This window comes from Scaptodrosophila lebanonensis, unplaced genomic scaffold (assembly GCF_003285725.1).
Source record: "Scaptodrosophila lebanonensis strain 11010-0011.00,11010-0021.00 unplaced genomic scaffold, SlebRS2 tig00001463-arrow-arrow-pilon, whole genome shotgun sequence".
Taxonomy (NCBI): Eukaryota; Metazoa; Arthropoda; class Insecta; order Diptera; family Drosophilidae; genus Scaptodrosophila; species Scaptodrosophila lebanonensis.
Window position 1 is genome coordinate 20001 of NW_022060768.1, and position 15000 is coordinate 35000.

A 15000-nucleotide genomic window follows, 5' to 3' on the forward strand; every position below is an offset into this window, starting at 1 on the left:
ACTAAATTATCAAGCCTTCTATTATAATAAAAAAAAATATTTACTATAATAGAATCAAGCTTCTCCACTATATATTATTATACTGATGTGTCTATTTATTTATGTGTTGCTGCCATATTATAATTCGTCAACCGCATCTCTATAAGCACTATTATTTTAATGATGCCCCAGTTCATTAAATATTATATGAAGTAATTTTACTTCGTGCTGATGCTAACTCCATGAAGTAGTTTTGTGCCACTACTTCTTTATGTGACACCTTTTTTTCAAAATATACCACTAAATTATCAAGCCTTCTATTATAATAAAAAAATATTTACTATAATAGAATCAAGCTTCTCCACTATATATTATTATACTGATGTGTCTATTTATTTATATGTTGCTGCCATATTATAATTCGTCAACCGCATCTCTATAAGCACTATTATTTTAATGATGCCCCAGTTCATTAAATATTATATGAAGTAATTTTACTTCGTGCTGATGCTAACTCCATGAAGTAGTTTTGTGCCACTACTTCTATCTGCAGTAGCATTTTTTCAAAATGTACCACTAAATTCAACATGTATTTATGCACCTCCATAACCAAACATAAATACATTTATAGTGTGTTTATTACGAATAAACACACTATATTTATTTTAATACCTTGGGACACCATTTGTATATATGGGCTTACTTTAAATTCCACCAGACTTTAGTAAAACCCATATATATTATATGTATTTTATGCACCTCCAAACATAAATACATTTATAGTGTGTTTATTATGAATAAACACACTATATTTATTTTAATACCTTGGGACACCATTTTTATATATGGGCTTACTTTAAATTCAACCAGACTATAGTAAAACCCATATATATTCTATACTAAATGCATCTGCACTATTAATGCCGCCACTACATTAATTTATATGAAAAAGTAATTTTACTTCTTCGTGCAGAAGCACACTCCACAAGTATGTTTTGTGCCACTACTTCTATCTGCAGTAGCATTTTTTCAAAATGTACCACTAAATTCAACATGTATTTATGCACCTCCATAACCAAACATAAATACATTTATAGTGTGTTTATTACGAATAAACACACTATATTTATTTTAATACCTTGGGACACCATTTGTATATATGGGCTTACTTTAAATTCCACCAGACTTTAGTAAAACCCATATATATTATATGTATTTTATGCACCTCCAAACATAAATACATTTATAGTGTGTTTATTATGAATAAACACACTATATTTATTTTAATACCTTGGGACACCATTTTTATATATGGGCTTACTTTAAATTCAACCAGACTATAGTAAAACCCATATATATTCTATACTAAATGCATCTGCACTATTAATGCCGCCACTACATTAATTTATATGAAAAAGTAATTTTACTTCTTCGTGCAGAAGCACACTCCACAAGTATGTTTTGTGCCACTACTTCTATCTGCGGTAGCATTTTTTCAAAATGTACCACTAAATTCAACATGTATTTATGCACCTCCATAACCAAACATAAATACATTTATAGTGTGTTTATTACGAATAAACACACTATATTTATTTTAATACCTTGGGACACCATTTGTATATATGGGCTTACTTTAAATTCCACCAGACTTTAGTAAAACCCATATATATTATATGTATTTTATGCACCTCCAAACATAAATACATTTATAGTGTGTTTATTATGAATAAACACACTATATTTATTTTAATACCTTGGGACACCATTTTTATATATGGGCTTACTTTAAATTCAACCAGACTATAGTAAAACCCATATATATTCTATACTAAATGCATCTGCACTATTAATGCCGCCACTACATTAATTTATATGAAAAAGTAATTTTACTTCTTCGTGCAGAAGCACACTCCACAAGTATGTTTTGTGCCACTACTTCTATCTGCGGTAGCATTTTTTCAAAATGTACCACTAAATTCAACATGTATTTATGCACCTCCAAACCAAACATAAATACATTTATAGTGTGTTTATTTGGAATAAACACACTATATTTATTTTAACACATGGGTTACTTCATATATAGTGTGTTTATAATGAATAAACACACTATATTTTAATGCATAGGTTATTTCATATATAGTGTGTTTATTATGAATAAACACACTATATTTATTTTAATGCATGAGCTACTTCATATGTAGTGTGTTTATTTTGAATAAACACACTATATTTATTTTAACTATACAAATGCATGTTATTTTAGTAATACATTTCATATAAAATGCTACAGCATAAAGAAGTAGTGGCACAAAACACCTATATATACATGGTGTCTGTTGCTTGAACAAACACTTGTATATATTATGAAGGAAAATTTTTCTTCATGGTGCGAGAACACCACTGACTCTATAGGTGTTTTGTGCCACTATTTCTTTATGCGGTAGCATTTTATATAAAATATATGACTAAAATGACATTTACCTCTATAGGTTAAATACGTTTATAGTGTGTTTATTTGGAATAAACACACTGTATTTTAATGCATGGGTTACTTCATATATAGTGTGTTTATTATTAATAAACACACAATATTTATTTTAACACATGGGTTACTTCATATATAGTGTGTTTATAATGAATAAACACACTATATTTATTATAATACCTTGGGACACCATTTGTATATATGGGCTTACTTTAAATTCCACCAGACTTTAGTAAAACCCATATATATTATATGTATTTATGCACCTCCAAACCAAACATAAATACACTTATAGTGTGTTTATTATGAATAAACACACTATATTTATTATAATACCTTGGGACACCATTTGTATATATGGGCTTACTTTAAATTCCACCAGACTTTAGTAAGAAACATTTGTATTCCTTAATAAATGCATACTTTGTATGTACATTTATATATATTTACACGCCAATACTATAGAATATAGTAATTGGCATGCGGGTTCTTGTTTATAACATTTCTGATACTCTATGTACACACATTCCAAAGTGATACATAGCGTTATTATATACTTAAGACTTTTCGCATATGCTCAAGTCAAGGGCAAGTATATATTTATGCATGCCAATACTATAATATAGTAAAATTGGCGTGCGGGTGTGCTTGTTTGTAACATTTCTGATATACTATGTACACATTCCATAGTGATACATAGAGTTATTATATATTTAAGACTTTTCGCATAAGCTCAAGTCAAGGGCAAGTATATATTTACACATGCCAATACTATAATATAGTAAAATTGGCGTGCGGGTGTGCTTGTTTGTAACATTTCTGATATACTATGTACACATTCCATAGTGATACATAGAGTTATTATATATTTAAGACTTTTCGCATATGCTCAAGTCAAGGGCAAGTATATATTTATGCATGCCAATACTATAATATAGTAAAATTGGCGTGCGGGTGTGCTTGTTTGTAACATTTCTGATATACTATGTACACATTCCATAGTGATACATAGAGTTATTATATACTTAAGACTTTTCGCATAAGCTCAAGTCAAGGGCAAGTATATATTTACACATGCCAATACTATAATATAGTAAAATTGGCGTGCGGGTGTGCTTGTTTGTAACATTTCTGATATACTTATGTACACATTTCATAGTGATACATATATACTTAAGACTTTTCGCATATGCTCCAAGGGGCAAGTATATATTGACTTGTATATATTATATATTTACACGAGCCAATACTATACTAGAATATAGTAATTGGCATGCGCGTTCTTGTTTATAACATTTCTGATACTCTATGTACACATTCCAAAGTGATATACATAGAGTTATTATATACTTAAGATTTTCGCATGCTCAAAGAGACAAGTATATATTAATTTTATACATAGGGACACCATTATGTATATTATTTTGTAGTATATAGGTGGGTGGTTATAATATATATAGGTTAAATATATATAAAAAAAAAATAATAATAATTAATAATAATGGCAGGCCTTAATGAATACACACACCACCACCAACAGTGAGTGAAACACCGGCTACCATTATTGATGATTCTCGATTGACTCTATATATATATATTATATATTATTATATATACTACATGCACAATGTACAAAACCATTGCGAAGTCGTATATTTTTATATATAAACATATTATATATATCGTCGAATCATCAAGCAAAGGATAAGCTTCAGTGGATCGCAGTATGGCAGCTGCTCAACCACTTACAACACCTTGCCCGTTACAAAAGTCGTTTACAATTGATTCTAGGCTTTGTCATTGTATTAAATAATGTTTTAATAAGTAACTAGCATTGGCACCAGGTGATCGAAGATCCTCCAAAGTTAACTATGTTACTCATAACATTGGCATCACATATTCATTGTCGTTTATAAATGCATATAAACTTTTAATGATTTAGAAGCCATACAATGCAAATTGCCCCATTTTTATCATTGCAGTCCAGCACGGATACGACCTTAGAGGCGTTCAGGCATAATCCAACGGACGTAGCGTCATACCACTGTTCGCTCGAACAAGTATTGTGCCATAGGTCCGTACCTGCGGTTCCTCTCGTACTACGCAGGAATGCTGTCGCAACAACGTTTTTGTCATTAGTAGGGTAAAACTAACCTGTCTCACGACGGTCTAAACCCAGCTCACGTTCCCTTGCATGGGTGAACAATCCAACGCTTGGTGAATTTTGCTTCACAATGATAGGAAGAGCCGACATCGAAGGATCAAAAAGCGACGTCGCTATGAACGCTTGGCCGCCACAAGCCAGTTATCCCTATGGTAACTTTTCTGACACCTCTTGTTAAAAACTCTTTAAACCAAAAGGATCGATAGGCCGAGCTTTTGCTGTCCCTGTGTGTACTGGACACCGAGATCAAGTCAGCTTTTGCCCTTTTGCTCTATGTGTGGTTTCTGTCCGCACTGAGCTGGCCTTGGGACACCTCCGTTATTATTTGAGAGATGTACCGCCCCAGTCAAACTCCCTACCTGGCAATGTCCTTGAATTGGATCATACCGGAGTAATTGGAGTTATACCAAATTCATAAATTGAAAATACACATAAATGCGCATCCTCTCATTATTAGAATTTGTTTGCAATTATATAACAAACTCATGATACTTTGATCAAGAAGCTTGCATCAAAACCCAATACCATAAGATATATAAAAATATATCCGTATAATGGCTAGGAAATGATACACGTTCCATTTAATCAAGTAAGTAAGGAAACAATAAGAGTAGTGGTATTTCATTGGCGATACTAAACCGAAATCTAATATCTCCCACTTATTCTACACCTCTTATGTCTCCTTACACTGCCAGATTAGAGTCAAGCTCAAAAGGGTCTTCTTTCCCCGCTAATTATTCCAAGCCCGTTCCCTTGGCTGTGGTTTCGCTAGATAGTAGATAGGGACATTCGTCACGGATCTCTCCGGGATTTGTTTTATGTGGCGTGTACCACTACAAAGGGTTTACTACCACAACACTCAAGTCAGACAAGTGTGCATACACACTGCATTCACAGTGTGTATGTACACAAGACCGACTACAGTGCACGGGTTTTGGTACGATGCGCCAAACCAGTCGCCCCAGCTAACAACCACCAGCAAATACAGTGGGAGCTTCGCCAGTACCAATTCGGGATATATGCTTGTCGGGCATATATCCCCCTCTTGGATGGGAGGCGAAGTGCATCTAAACACCTCTGCTGCTCTCAGGGTCGCAGCGCCCGGTTGGAAAACGCAACTCCACGCCGAATAAAGGCCGAAGCCAATACTCTACCCGCGATGTAGGTGACAACCACAGCCACTACGATACTCCCACAAGGGGGCCTACCTCAATGGGGAGCCCTTGGAGAACTCCCCAACCCGTAGTACCGAAACTTCAACTCATACCGCCCTGAACAGCGGCATGAGTAGGACTCGGTGAGCCCTGGCCCTTTTGCCCGACAGCACGGATGGGTTAACCAGCTTTTTGCCACATCAGTCGCCTCATACGACAAGCCGTGACCGCTGAGATGGTATTCTAAGCCCCGCCATCACACGGGGGAGGTGCCAGTTTTGGCTGATTTTAGCCCGGGACTGGCAGCCCAATGTTCACCGGCTGTTCATCACGTTGCCGACGCCGTGCGAACACAGCGTCAGCGAACGCCTCCAACCTCTGCATCCTCTCTGGCGTCTCCGTCACACCAGACACCCTCCAGATGCCGCTCCTCAACTCGATCCCAAGTCCTGCGAGGTCACGAAGATCCGCGTACAGCGGGCATACACACAAGATGTGCAGCCAATCCTCCTCCTCAGCGCCGCATGAGCATGCAGGCGCGTCGGCGATGCCTCTCCTGTGCAGAAACTCGTTCATCGAGCCATGTCCCGTCATCAGGAATCCAGCACGCAGGCTGAACCTGAAGCTCCTGCGACTGTAGACGAAGCCTGCGTCTGGGAAAAAACGATGGGTCGTGCGCCCGCACTCACCGTCGTCATCCCATCGGAGCTGCCACTCACGTAGCAGGCATTCGTCTAGCAGCGCCTTCCTCTGCCTCTTATCCACTTCCGCCAAGTCCTGGCCGTGCAGCCACTCTCCCTCCTCCAGCGGGTAGCCCTTGCGCAGTTTGAACATGATTGCCAATTGCTTGGCAACCAAGTCAAACGGTGCGGCTCCTGCCAGCACCTGTAGCGCGACCGTCGAGACTGTGCGACACACTGGCAGTGTTGCCAGTAGTGTCACTCTCTGGCAGGACATGAGGCGCCTCTTGGGCGCAACCTGCCCTGCCTGTCGGTACCATACCGACGCACCAAACAGTGCGCACGGTATCATCAGGCCCGCATATATGGTCCTCTTGGCCTCCGGACTGAGTCCCCAGTCCACGCGCAGCACTCGCGCCAGTCTTCCCGCGACGCCCAGCATCTTCCCGCGTAGGGACACTATGTGCGGCATAAAGCTCATCCGCTCGCCGACCATAATGCCCAGGTACTTTGTGCAGGGCACGTACGGCAGAGCCATCCCCCGGTAACGTACCCAGGGAGGTCTGCTGTGTGCCAAAGTACCTTCAGCAGCATGATGTGTGTCTTAGTGGTGGATACCGAAACGCCTGCTTCGGCACCCCACTCTCCGACGATGCTCATCAGCCGCTCGCTCTCCTCTTCCAACGCACGTCTCGCGTTCGCCTCCACGAGGATGAGCAGGTCATCAGCATAAGCGCTGAAGGTGCACTCCTGCTCCAGCCTCCTCAGCAACACGTCAATAGCCAAATTCCAAATATATGGACCGCTAATGGACCCCTGTGGGCAACCTCGAGTTACCGACACAGTCTCCTCTCCGCAATTGCTCAGCATGGACGCGCTCCTGCCAGAAAAATAGCTCTGCCACAAGCTAATTTCTCGGCATCCCGCGTCGTCCAATCGGCGCATTACGTAACTCCACTCCAAGTGGTCGAAGGCTCCTTTGAAGTCCACGAATAATCCAAGCACGTATCGGGCCGGGCTGGCCGCGACCGTGCTTGTCACGTGCCTCCACGCGTCCTCCACGCAGCGTCCAGGTTTGAAGCCGAATTGCCATCTGCAGCCTTCCGGCACTGCCTCCTTGAGACGGTCCACCATGATCGCCTCCAGCACTTTACCGAACACCGGCAGCAAGCAGATACCTCGATAGGAAGCAGGATCGTTCCTGTTCCCATCAGGCCCTTTGAGCAAAGCGACCACACGTGGCCGCTTCCACTCTTCCGGGAAGTATCCACTTGCTAAACAGCGGGAATACAACGCTGCCAAGTGCTGGGGGATAGCTCTCCAGACCGCCTTTGCAACCGCTCCAGTGATCCCATCCAATCCTGGCGATCGCCTGCTCCTCAACCGTGCAATACATGCAGACACCTCCGAAACCTCGAGAGCTGGAGGGGCAACTTCGGCAATGGCTATGGGAGCTCTGGACTCCGCAACTGGGAAAAAGTTGCGGAGGAGCACTCGCGCACAGTCGTTCCACGAAACGACTGTCTCGCCATTGGCCCGAAGCGACCCTATCTCGGCGTTTCCTCTGCGTCTGTTATTGCAGATCCGGTATACATGGCCCCACGGGTCGTCTCTGTGCTCCTGCACAAAACGCCGCCAGTCGTCCTCCTTCGCCTTCAGTATTTGCTTCTTGTACTGAGCCAAGGCAATCCTCAGCTCAGTAGCAAGAAGCCGCTCGTCATCGGTGTGATGACGACGCGCATACTGCCTTCGGCGTCGCACTCTCCTCACCCGTCGGCGCATGTCGTCCAACTCAGCCGTCCACCAGTTCACTCTCCGAACTGTACTCGTCTCACGGCGTCCTATCGCCCTGTCGCACGCATGGTGTACGACAGACCGTAGGGCCGCTACCTGCTCGTCCATCGGTGCATCCGCCGAAATCGCCTCCGCTCCTCCGATGACCTCCTCATCGAACAATCGCCAACGCGCTCTCGCGAGATTCCAGGACGGCACAGGAGTATTGGTACTCTCAACTGCGTTCTGGGGTCCAGGTGTCACCACAACAGAGATTCTGTTGTGGTCACTCAGGACCCACTCGTCCACTCTCCATTGGTATGCAGCCCATACCAATGCTGCGTCGTTGGCAATTGTGACGTCAATGTCGCTCCTCCCGTTCGGTCCATCGAAGGTGAATACCTCGCTGTATTCATTAAGCGCTCCAGCACTACTCCCCGTGATCCACTCAGCCAGCAGCTCACCCCGCTGTTGGTTTAAATGTCCCTGATTCGCATCAGAGACTTTGCTAAACCACAGGGGGGATACTGCGTTCGCGTCAAGTCCGAGGATGGCAGGCGTGTTGCTAGCGCGCAACAACACTGCATCCAAGTAGCCTAGATACGGCTCAATATCCGCTCCAAATTGGCAGTATACGGAGGACAGGTAGGCTGTGCCAAAGCCACCCGTCACTCTCACGCATACCCCAAGGTCCGTTGTAAGGTCCTCCATTTGGACGCACACGACATCAGGGTCATCCACAACGATGGCCGCCTTCTTCCTCCTGTCTGTGTAGACTCGCATACTGGATGGCAGTCCAGTAACGCGATCCAAGTGGGGGCTAACATAAGGTTCCTGGATCAGAGCGAAGGTGTATCCAGAATTCCTTATCCTAACCCCACACTCTATTGTTGCGTCGCTGCATCTCCCACAATTTGCCTGAAGGACACTAAACATGATTAATGTCTAGCTTGCACCCTTGCTAGCACCGTTGCGTATATCGGGCAGGTTTCGGACAGCATTAGATGCCCCGAGGGTAGCCCCTTGAATCTACAATTACGGCAGTCCGCCGCAGTGTTGCACTTGGCTGCAGTGTGTCCCTCTTGGCCGCACTGGCGGCACACATCGGTCTTGAAGCGACACTGGGCCACCTTATGGTCAAAGCTGACACACCTATGGCAAGCATAGGTGCGCACGATGGGCCGGAAACGGTATGACATCCACTTGATGTAGATATGACCCCATTTTTCCACTATAGCCAGCGATTTCTCGTCCATTTCAAGCGTCAGGTTGATGTTGTTGCCGTTTTCATTCGTCCATGGCTTCGTCTCCAGGTGTACGGCCTTTTGGAAGGCACCCCGAGTGAAGTCATCTTTAAAGTTTTTGTCATAGAGCTCCTCCATGAATACCTCAGGCGTCAGTGTTGTGTCCACACTAAATACAGTTATCTTGGGTCTGATCCCTTTGTTTTTCTCCACTTCCAGTCCGATCTCCTTGAACTTCTTGTTATTAACAATTTTGTTACATTCTCCGGGAGTCGGCATACTCAAGAGAACTTTACCGTTCTTCAGCTCTTTTATTCCTTGCACTCGTACTCCCGCTGTTTGTAAAATCTCCGTTTTAATCTTCTCCGCAATTGGTACATTGGGATCATCGCAAGAGACAACTGCTGCGTAGGATTGGGGCACTGGTTTAACGTGTGCCATACGTACACCAGGGGCAGTAGGGGTGGGAGCAGTCATTGTCGCAACAGTATATGGAGGGCTAACGGGTGGGACAGCAGAGGGCTTCATTTGGGGCATTACCTGGCATCTGCTTTCCAAAACTGCGTTTCTCACGGAAAGAGATAAGATGAGTTCGTCGTACTTTTTAATGGCCCTGTAAATGGCCATGGTGGGCTCGTGACCAATTCCGGCCTTGGCAATCGCTTCGTTGACGCTTAGTTGAACTTTGGATATCTCCGCGAGGATCGCCGGATACCCTTTTTCGACTATTTCACACGCTTTACATTCTTCGGCTTGATTCTGAGCGGCAGCGGTTTTGGTGGCAGCTGGGGTGGGTGCTGGGACGGATTCGGCAATAACGGACTGGACAGGGACAGGCATGGGCTTACTGAACACAAACTCAGCTTCAGATTGGGCAGCGCTATTGTTGTCACAATGCCTCTTCGCCAATGCGGCTTCATTGGCAATCGGGCTTAGCGGCCCCGCGGCTTCACGCTTCTTTTTGCCCTCCTTGGAGCGTTTGACACGTTTGATACTGCCTACCGAAGCGTCGGAAAACTCCATGGCACTGGTATCGCCGTCCTCGCTTTGTAAAGCAGCACGGCCCTTAGGCCCATTCTCCTCCATTTTAAACTGCTTAAGTGAGCAAAGACACTCACCTAGAATAAAGCTGGTGCACTAACCAGAACAAAAGATCGAAAAGATCGAAAAGATCGAAAAGATCGCAAAGATCGCAAAGATCGAAAAGATCGAAAAAATCGAAAAGATCGCAAAGATCGAAAAGATCGCAAAGATCGAAAAGATCGCAAAGATCGCAAAGATCGAAAAGATCGCAAAGATCGAAAAGATCGCAAAGATCGAAAAGATCGCAAAGATCGAACCCAAAGCTCAAAAGCTCAAAAGCTCAAAAGCTCCAAAGCTCTCTATTGCAGCTTTTAATGTCTATTGGGCTTAACGCGCCCCCTGGCGATGGCTTTTGTAAGCTAGATGAGCTTACAAAGCTACACGCACTAACACACTGGTATACTGGCACAAATATGTGTACAAGCTTTTAGTCTGACCTTGGCACTGAGCACTGTATGTATATATGTATGGCGCCTTATTGAAATTTACCGCAATTTCAGCGCTTAATCCACTTGTTTACTACAATTTGTAGTAAACAACTTGTTTGTGTGTGTATTTCGCAGAACGATTTCACAGAACGATTTACCGTATGATTTACCGTACGATTTACCGTTTTTGCTGAGCAAAACTTACTATACGATCGATGCGCGCACTTTCGTAGCAGGTCTACTCGCGACGACTGTCAAAAGCAAACTGAGTAGATAGGGACAGTAGGAATCTCGTTAATCCATTCATGCGCGTCACTAATTAGATGACGAGGCATTTGGCTACCTTAAGAGAGTCATAGTTACTCCCGCCGTTGACCCGCGCTTACTTGAATTTCTTCACGTTGACATTCAGAGCACTGGGCAGAAATCACATTGTGTCAACACCCGCTAGGGCCATCACAATGCTTTGTTTTAATTAGACAGTCGGATTCCCCAAGTCCGTGCCAGTTCTGAATTGATTGTTAATTGATAATCGTTATAATTTAAAAGAGCTAAAACTGAAAGGTTTAACCCCTCCAGATTAGTATTCTTAAAAATTTTAGCAAGAAAGTTCCACAATTGGCTACGTAACTAACAATCCGGGGAACAAATGACGATCATTAAAAATAATCGAAATTCTATTTACCCAGAACGAGAACATAAACCATGTTATTGTTTCCCAATCAAGCCCGATTATCTCAATCTTCAGAGCCAATCCTTATCCCGAAGTTACGGATCTAATTTGCCGACTTCCCTTACCTACATTATTCCATCGACTAGAGACTCTTCACCTTGGAGACCAGCTGCGGATATTGGTACGGCCTGTTGAGAAGTTTGCGTGTCCCCACCATAAATTTTCAAGGTCCGAGGAGAAAATATCGACACAACAGTATATGTCATGCTCTTCTAGCCCATCTACCATATCTCTCTGCGAAAGACTTCCATGGTAGTACGGCTATAAAACAGAAAAGAAAACTCTTCCGATATCTCTCGACGGCTTCTTTATGGTCGTTCCTGTTGCCAGGATGAGCACAAGGCCCATATTTAATAACAAACGGATACTCAACAGGTTACGGAATTGGAACCGTATTCCCTTTCGTTCAAAATTATTCAAGTGTATCAATAATAATATGTATGTTGTGTATATATATATATATTTTTACTTGAAAATTTTCGGCTTTCGCCTTGAACTTAGGACCGACTAACTCGTGATCAACCACTGTTCACACGAAACCCTTCTCCACTTCAGTCCTCCAAGGTCTCATTCGATTATTTGCTACTACCACCAAGATCTGTACCAATGGCGGCTCCATGCAGGCTTACGCCAAACACTTCTACGCACACCATTGTACCTTCCTACTCACTAAAGTTTCAAAATTTATATTTTTATATAAATATGAATCATTTACTTTAGCGGTAATGTATAGGTATACAACTTAAGCGCCATCCATTTTAAGGGCTAGTTGCTTCGGCAGGTGAGTTGTTACACACTCCTTAGCGGATTACGACTTCCATGTCCACCGTCCTGCTGTTTTAAGCAACCAACGCCTTTCATGGTATCTGCATGAGTTGTTAATTTGGGCACCGTAACATTACGTTTGGTTCATCCCACAGCGCCAGTTCTGCTTACCAAAAGTGGCCCACTGGGCACATTATATCATAACCTTAAACTTCATTTCAAGAAAGTTAAGGTTCTTACCCATTTAAAGTTTGAGAATAGGTTAAGATCGTTTCGACCCTAAGGCCTCTAATCATTCGCTTTACCAGATAAGATTATTTTATGCAATATATAAATGCACCAGCTATCCTGAGGGAAACTTCGGAAGGAACCAGCTACTAGATGGTTCGATTGGTCTTTCGCCCCTATACTCAATTCTGACAATCGATTTGCACGTCAGAACTGTTTCGGTCTTCCATCAGGGTTTCCCCTGACTTCAACCTGATCAAGTATAGTTCACCATCTTTCGGGTCACAGCATATATGCTCAAGGTACGTTCCAGTTAGAGGTATAAATAATATAAATATTATTATACATAACTATATAGAGCGCCCCGGGATTGAATTAATAAACTATATAAAATAATTTAAAAACTAATCCCATTTGTATTGGTAGTCAAGTTAATTACGCCATTAGGTTTATAAAATAAATCCCAATGACTTGCATATATGTTAGACTCCTTGGTCCGTGTTTCAAGACGGGTCCCGAAGGTATCCTGAATCTTTCGCATTGTTAATCATACAAGTGCCTATAATAAATATAAATATCATAGATATAAATATCATTATATAATTTCGAAAAATTAACACACTGTATTTCATATCAATCTATCAGCACTTTATCAAATTTAATGACATTTATTCTATGTTATCAATGGGCAAGCCATAATAATTTGAATAAACTATAAGCCATATTTTATGATAAATTTTTGTATATGCTAATAGATTACAATGTCCTTATATGGGAAAAATGCACACTATTATTAATAATATTTATTAAATATTATAATTATAATGATGAATTTCCCATAATGGATATTCAGGTTCATCGGGCTTAACCTCTAAGCAGTTTCACGTACTATTTAACTCTCTATTCAGAGTTCTTTTCAACTTTCCCTCACGGTACTTGTTTACTATCGGTCTCATGGTTATATTTAGTTTTAGATGGAGTTTACCACCCACTTAGTGCTGCACTATCAAGCAACACGACTCTTTGGAAATCATCATCTAGTAATCATTAACGTTATACGGGCCTGGCACCCTCTATGGGTAAATGGCCTCATTTAAGAAGGACTTAAATCGTTAATTTCTCATACTAGAATATAGATGTTCCATACACTGCATCTCACATTTGCCATATAGACAAAGTGACTTAGTGCTGAACTGTTTTCTTTTCGCTCGCCGCTACTAAGAAAATCCTTGTTAGTTTCTTTTCCTCCCCTAATTAATATGCTTAAATTCAGGGGGTAGTCCCATATGAGTTGAGGTTGTATAAATATAAATATATTTTCATTTATTAGAAATGTGTTAAAATTTCTAATATATTTAATACATATATATATATATTTTATGTGAAATGAGAACACAACTACCCATTAAAATTCATTTAAAAGAAGAAAAAGTTCATAGTCCCAATCATTTTTATACTTTTTATATTCTTTTTATATTTATATTCGCACAACATTAATAAGAGGCAATTCTAGATAAAATGTATTTTATGCTAGACATTCCTCAGTATTAAATGAATTGTGTGAAAAAAAAGAAAGTATAAATTTTCTTCTTTTCATCACTCTCATATACAATTTTATATAGGAATATTATGTTTGTATATTTATGAGATGATGTGTGTGTTTCATTTCATATATATATATTGTATTATATGCTCTTAATATTATGAATATATGAATATATATATCCAATAATATACCATATGCTTTAAATATTTTGTATATTAAACAAAATATTTATTAAGCAACTTAATTAGCATAGTCTTACAACCCTCAACCATATGTAGTCCAAGCAGCACTTCAAAATTAATTAAAGTACATAACAGCATGGACTGCGATATGCGTTCAAAATGTCGATGTTCATGTGTCCTGCAGTTCACACGATGACGCACAGTTTGCTGCGTTCTTCATCGACCCATGAGCCGAGTGATCCACCGCTTAGAGTTTTATATTGATGTTTTTGTTTGTTTTTATATGTCATATATGATTTTATTGAAAGAAATTAAAAATACACCATTTTATTGGCATATATCAATTCCTTCAATAAATTGTATTTAGACCTAAATAAATGCTGCGTAATGACTTAGTTTAATATAATCAGTTTTTTGTAGCATATATAATTTTATATGTATAGATTTGATTATTTTTCATCGATTATATTAAACATTAACCTGGGCATTTTCACACACAAGTAGTATGTGAAAAATAGGTACAACATTGTTTAATTTAGGTGTTTATTAT

The 15000-nt window shown here is 40.9% G+C and overlaps 1 non-coding gene across 1 annotated transcript; it reads right to left on the minus strand.

The window, feature by feature from the left end:
- Window positions 1-14526: 14526 nt before the first annotated feature.
- LOC115633575 lies at window positions 14527-14705 on the minus strand. Its single transcript, XR_003996361.1, has one exon. It is a non-coding gene; the product is annotated as a 5.8S ribosomal RNA (ribosomal RNA).
- Window positions 14706-15000: the final 295 nt, after the last annotated feature.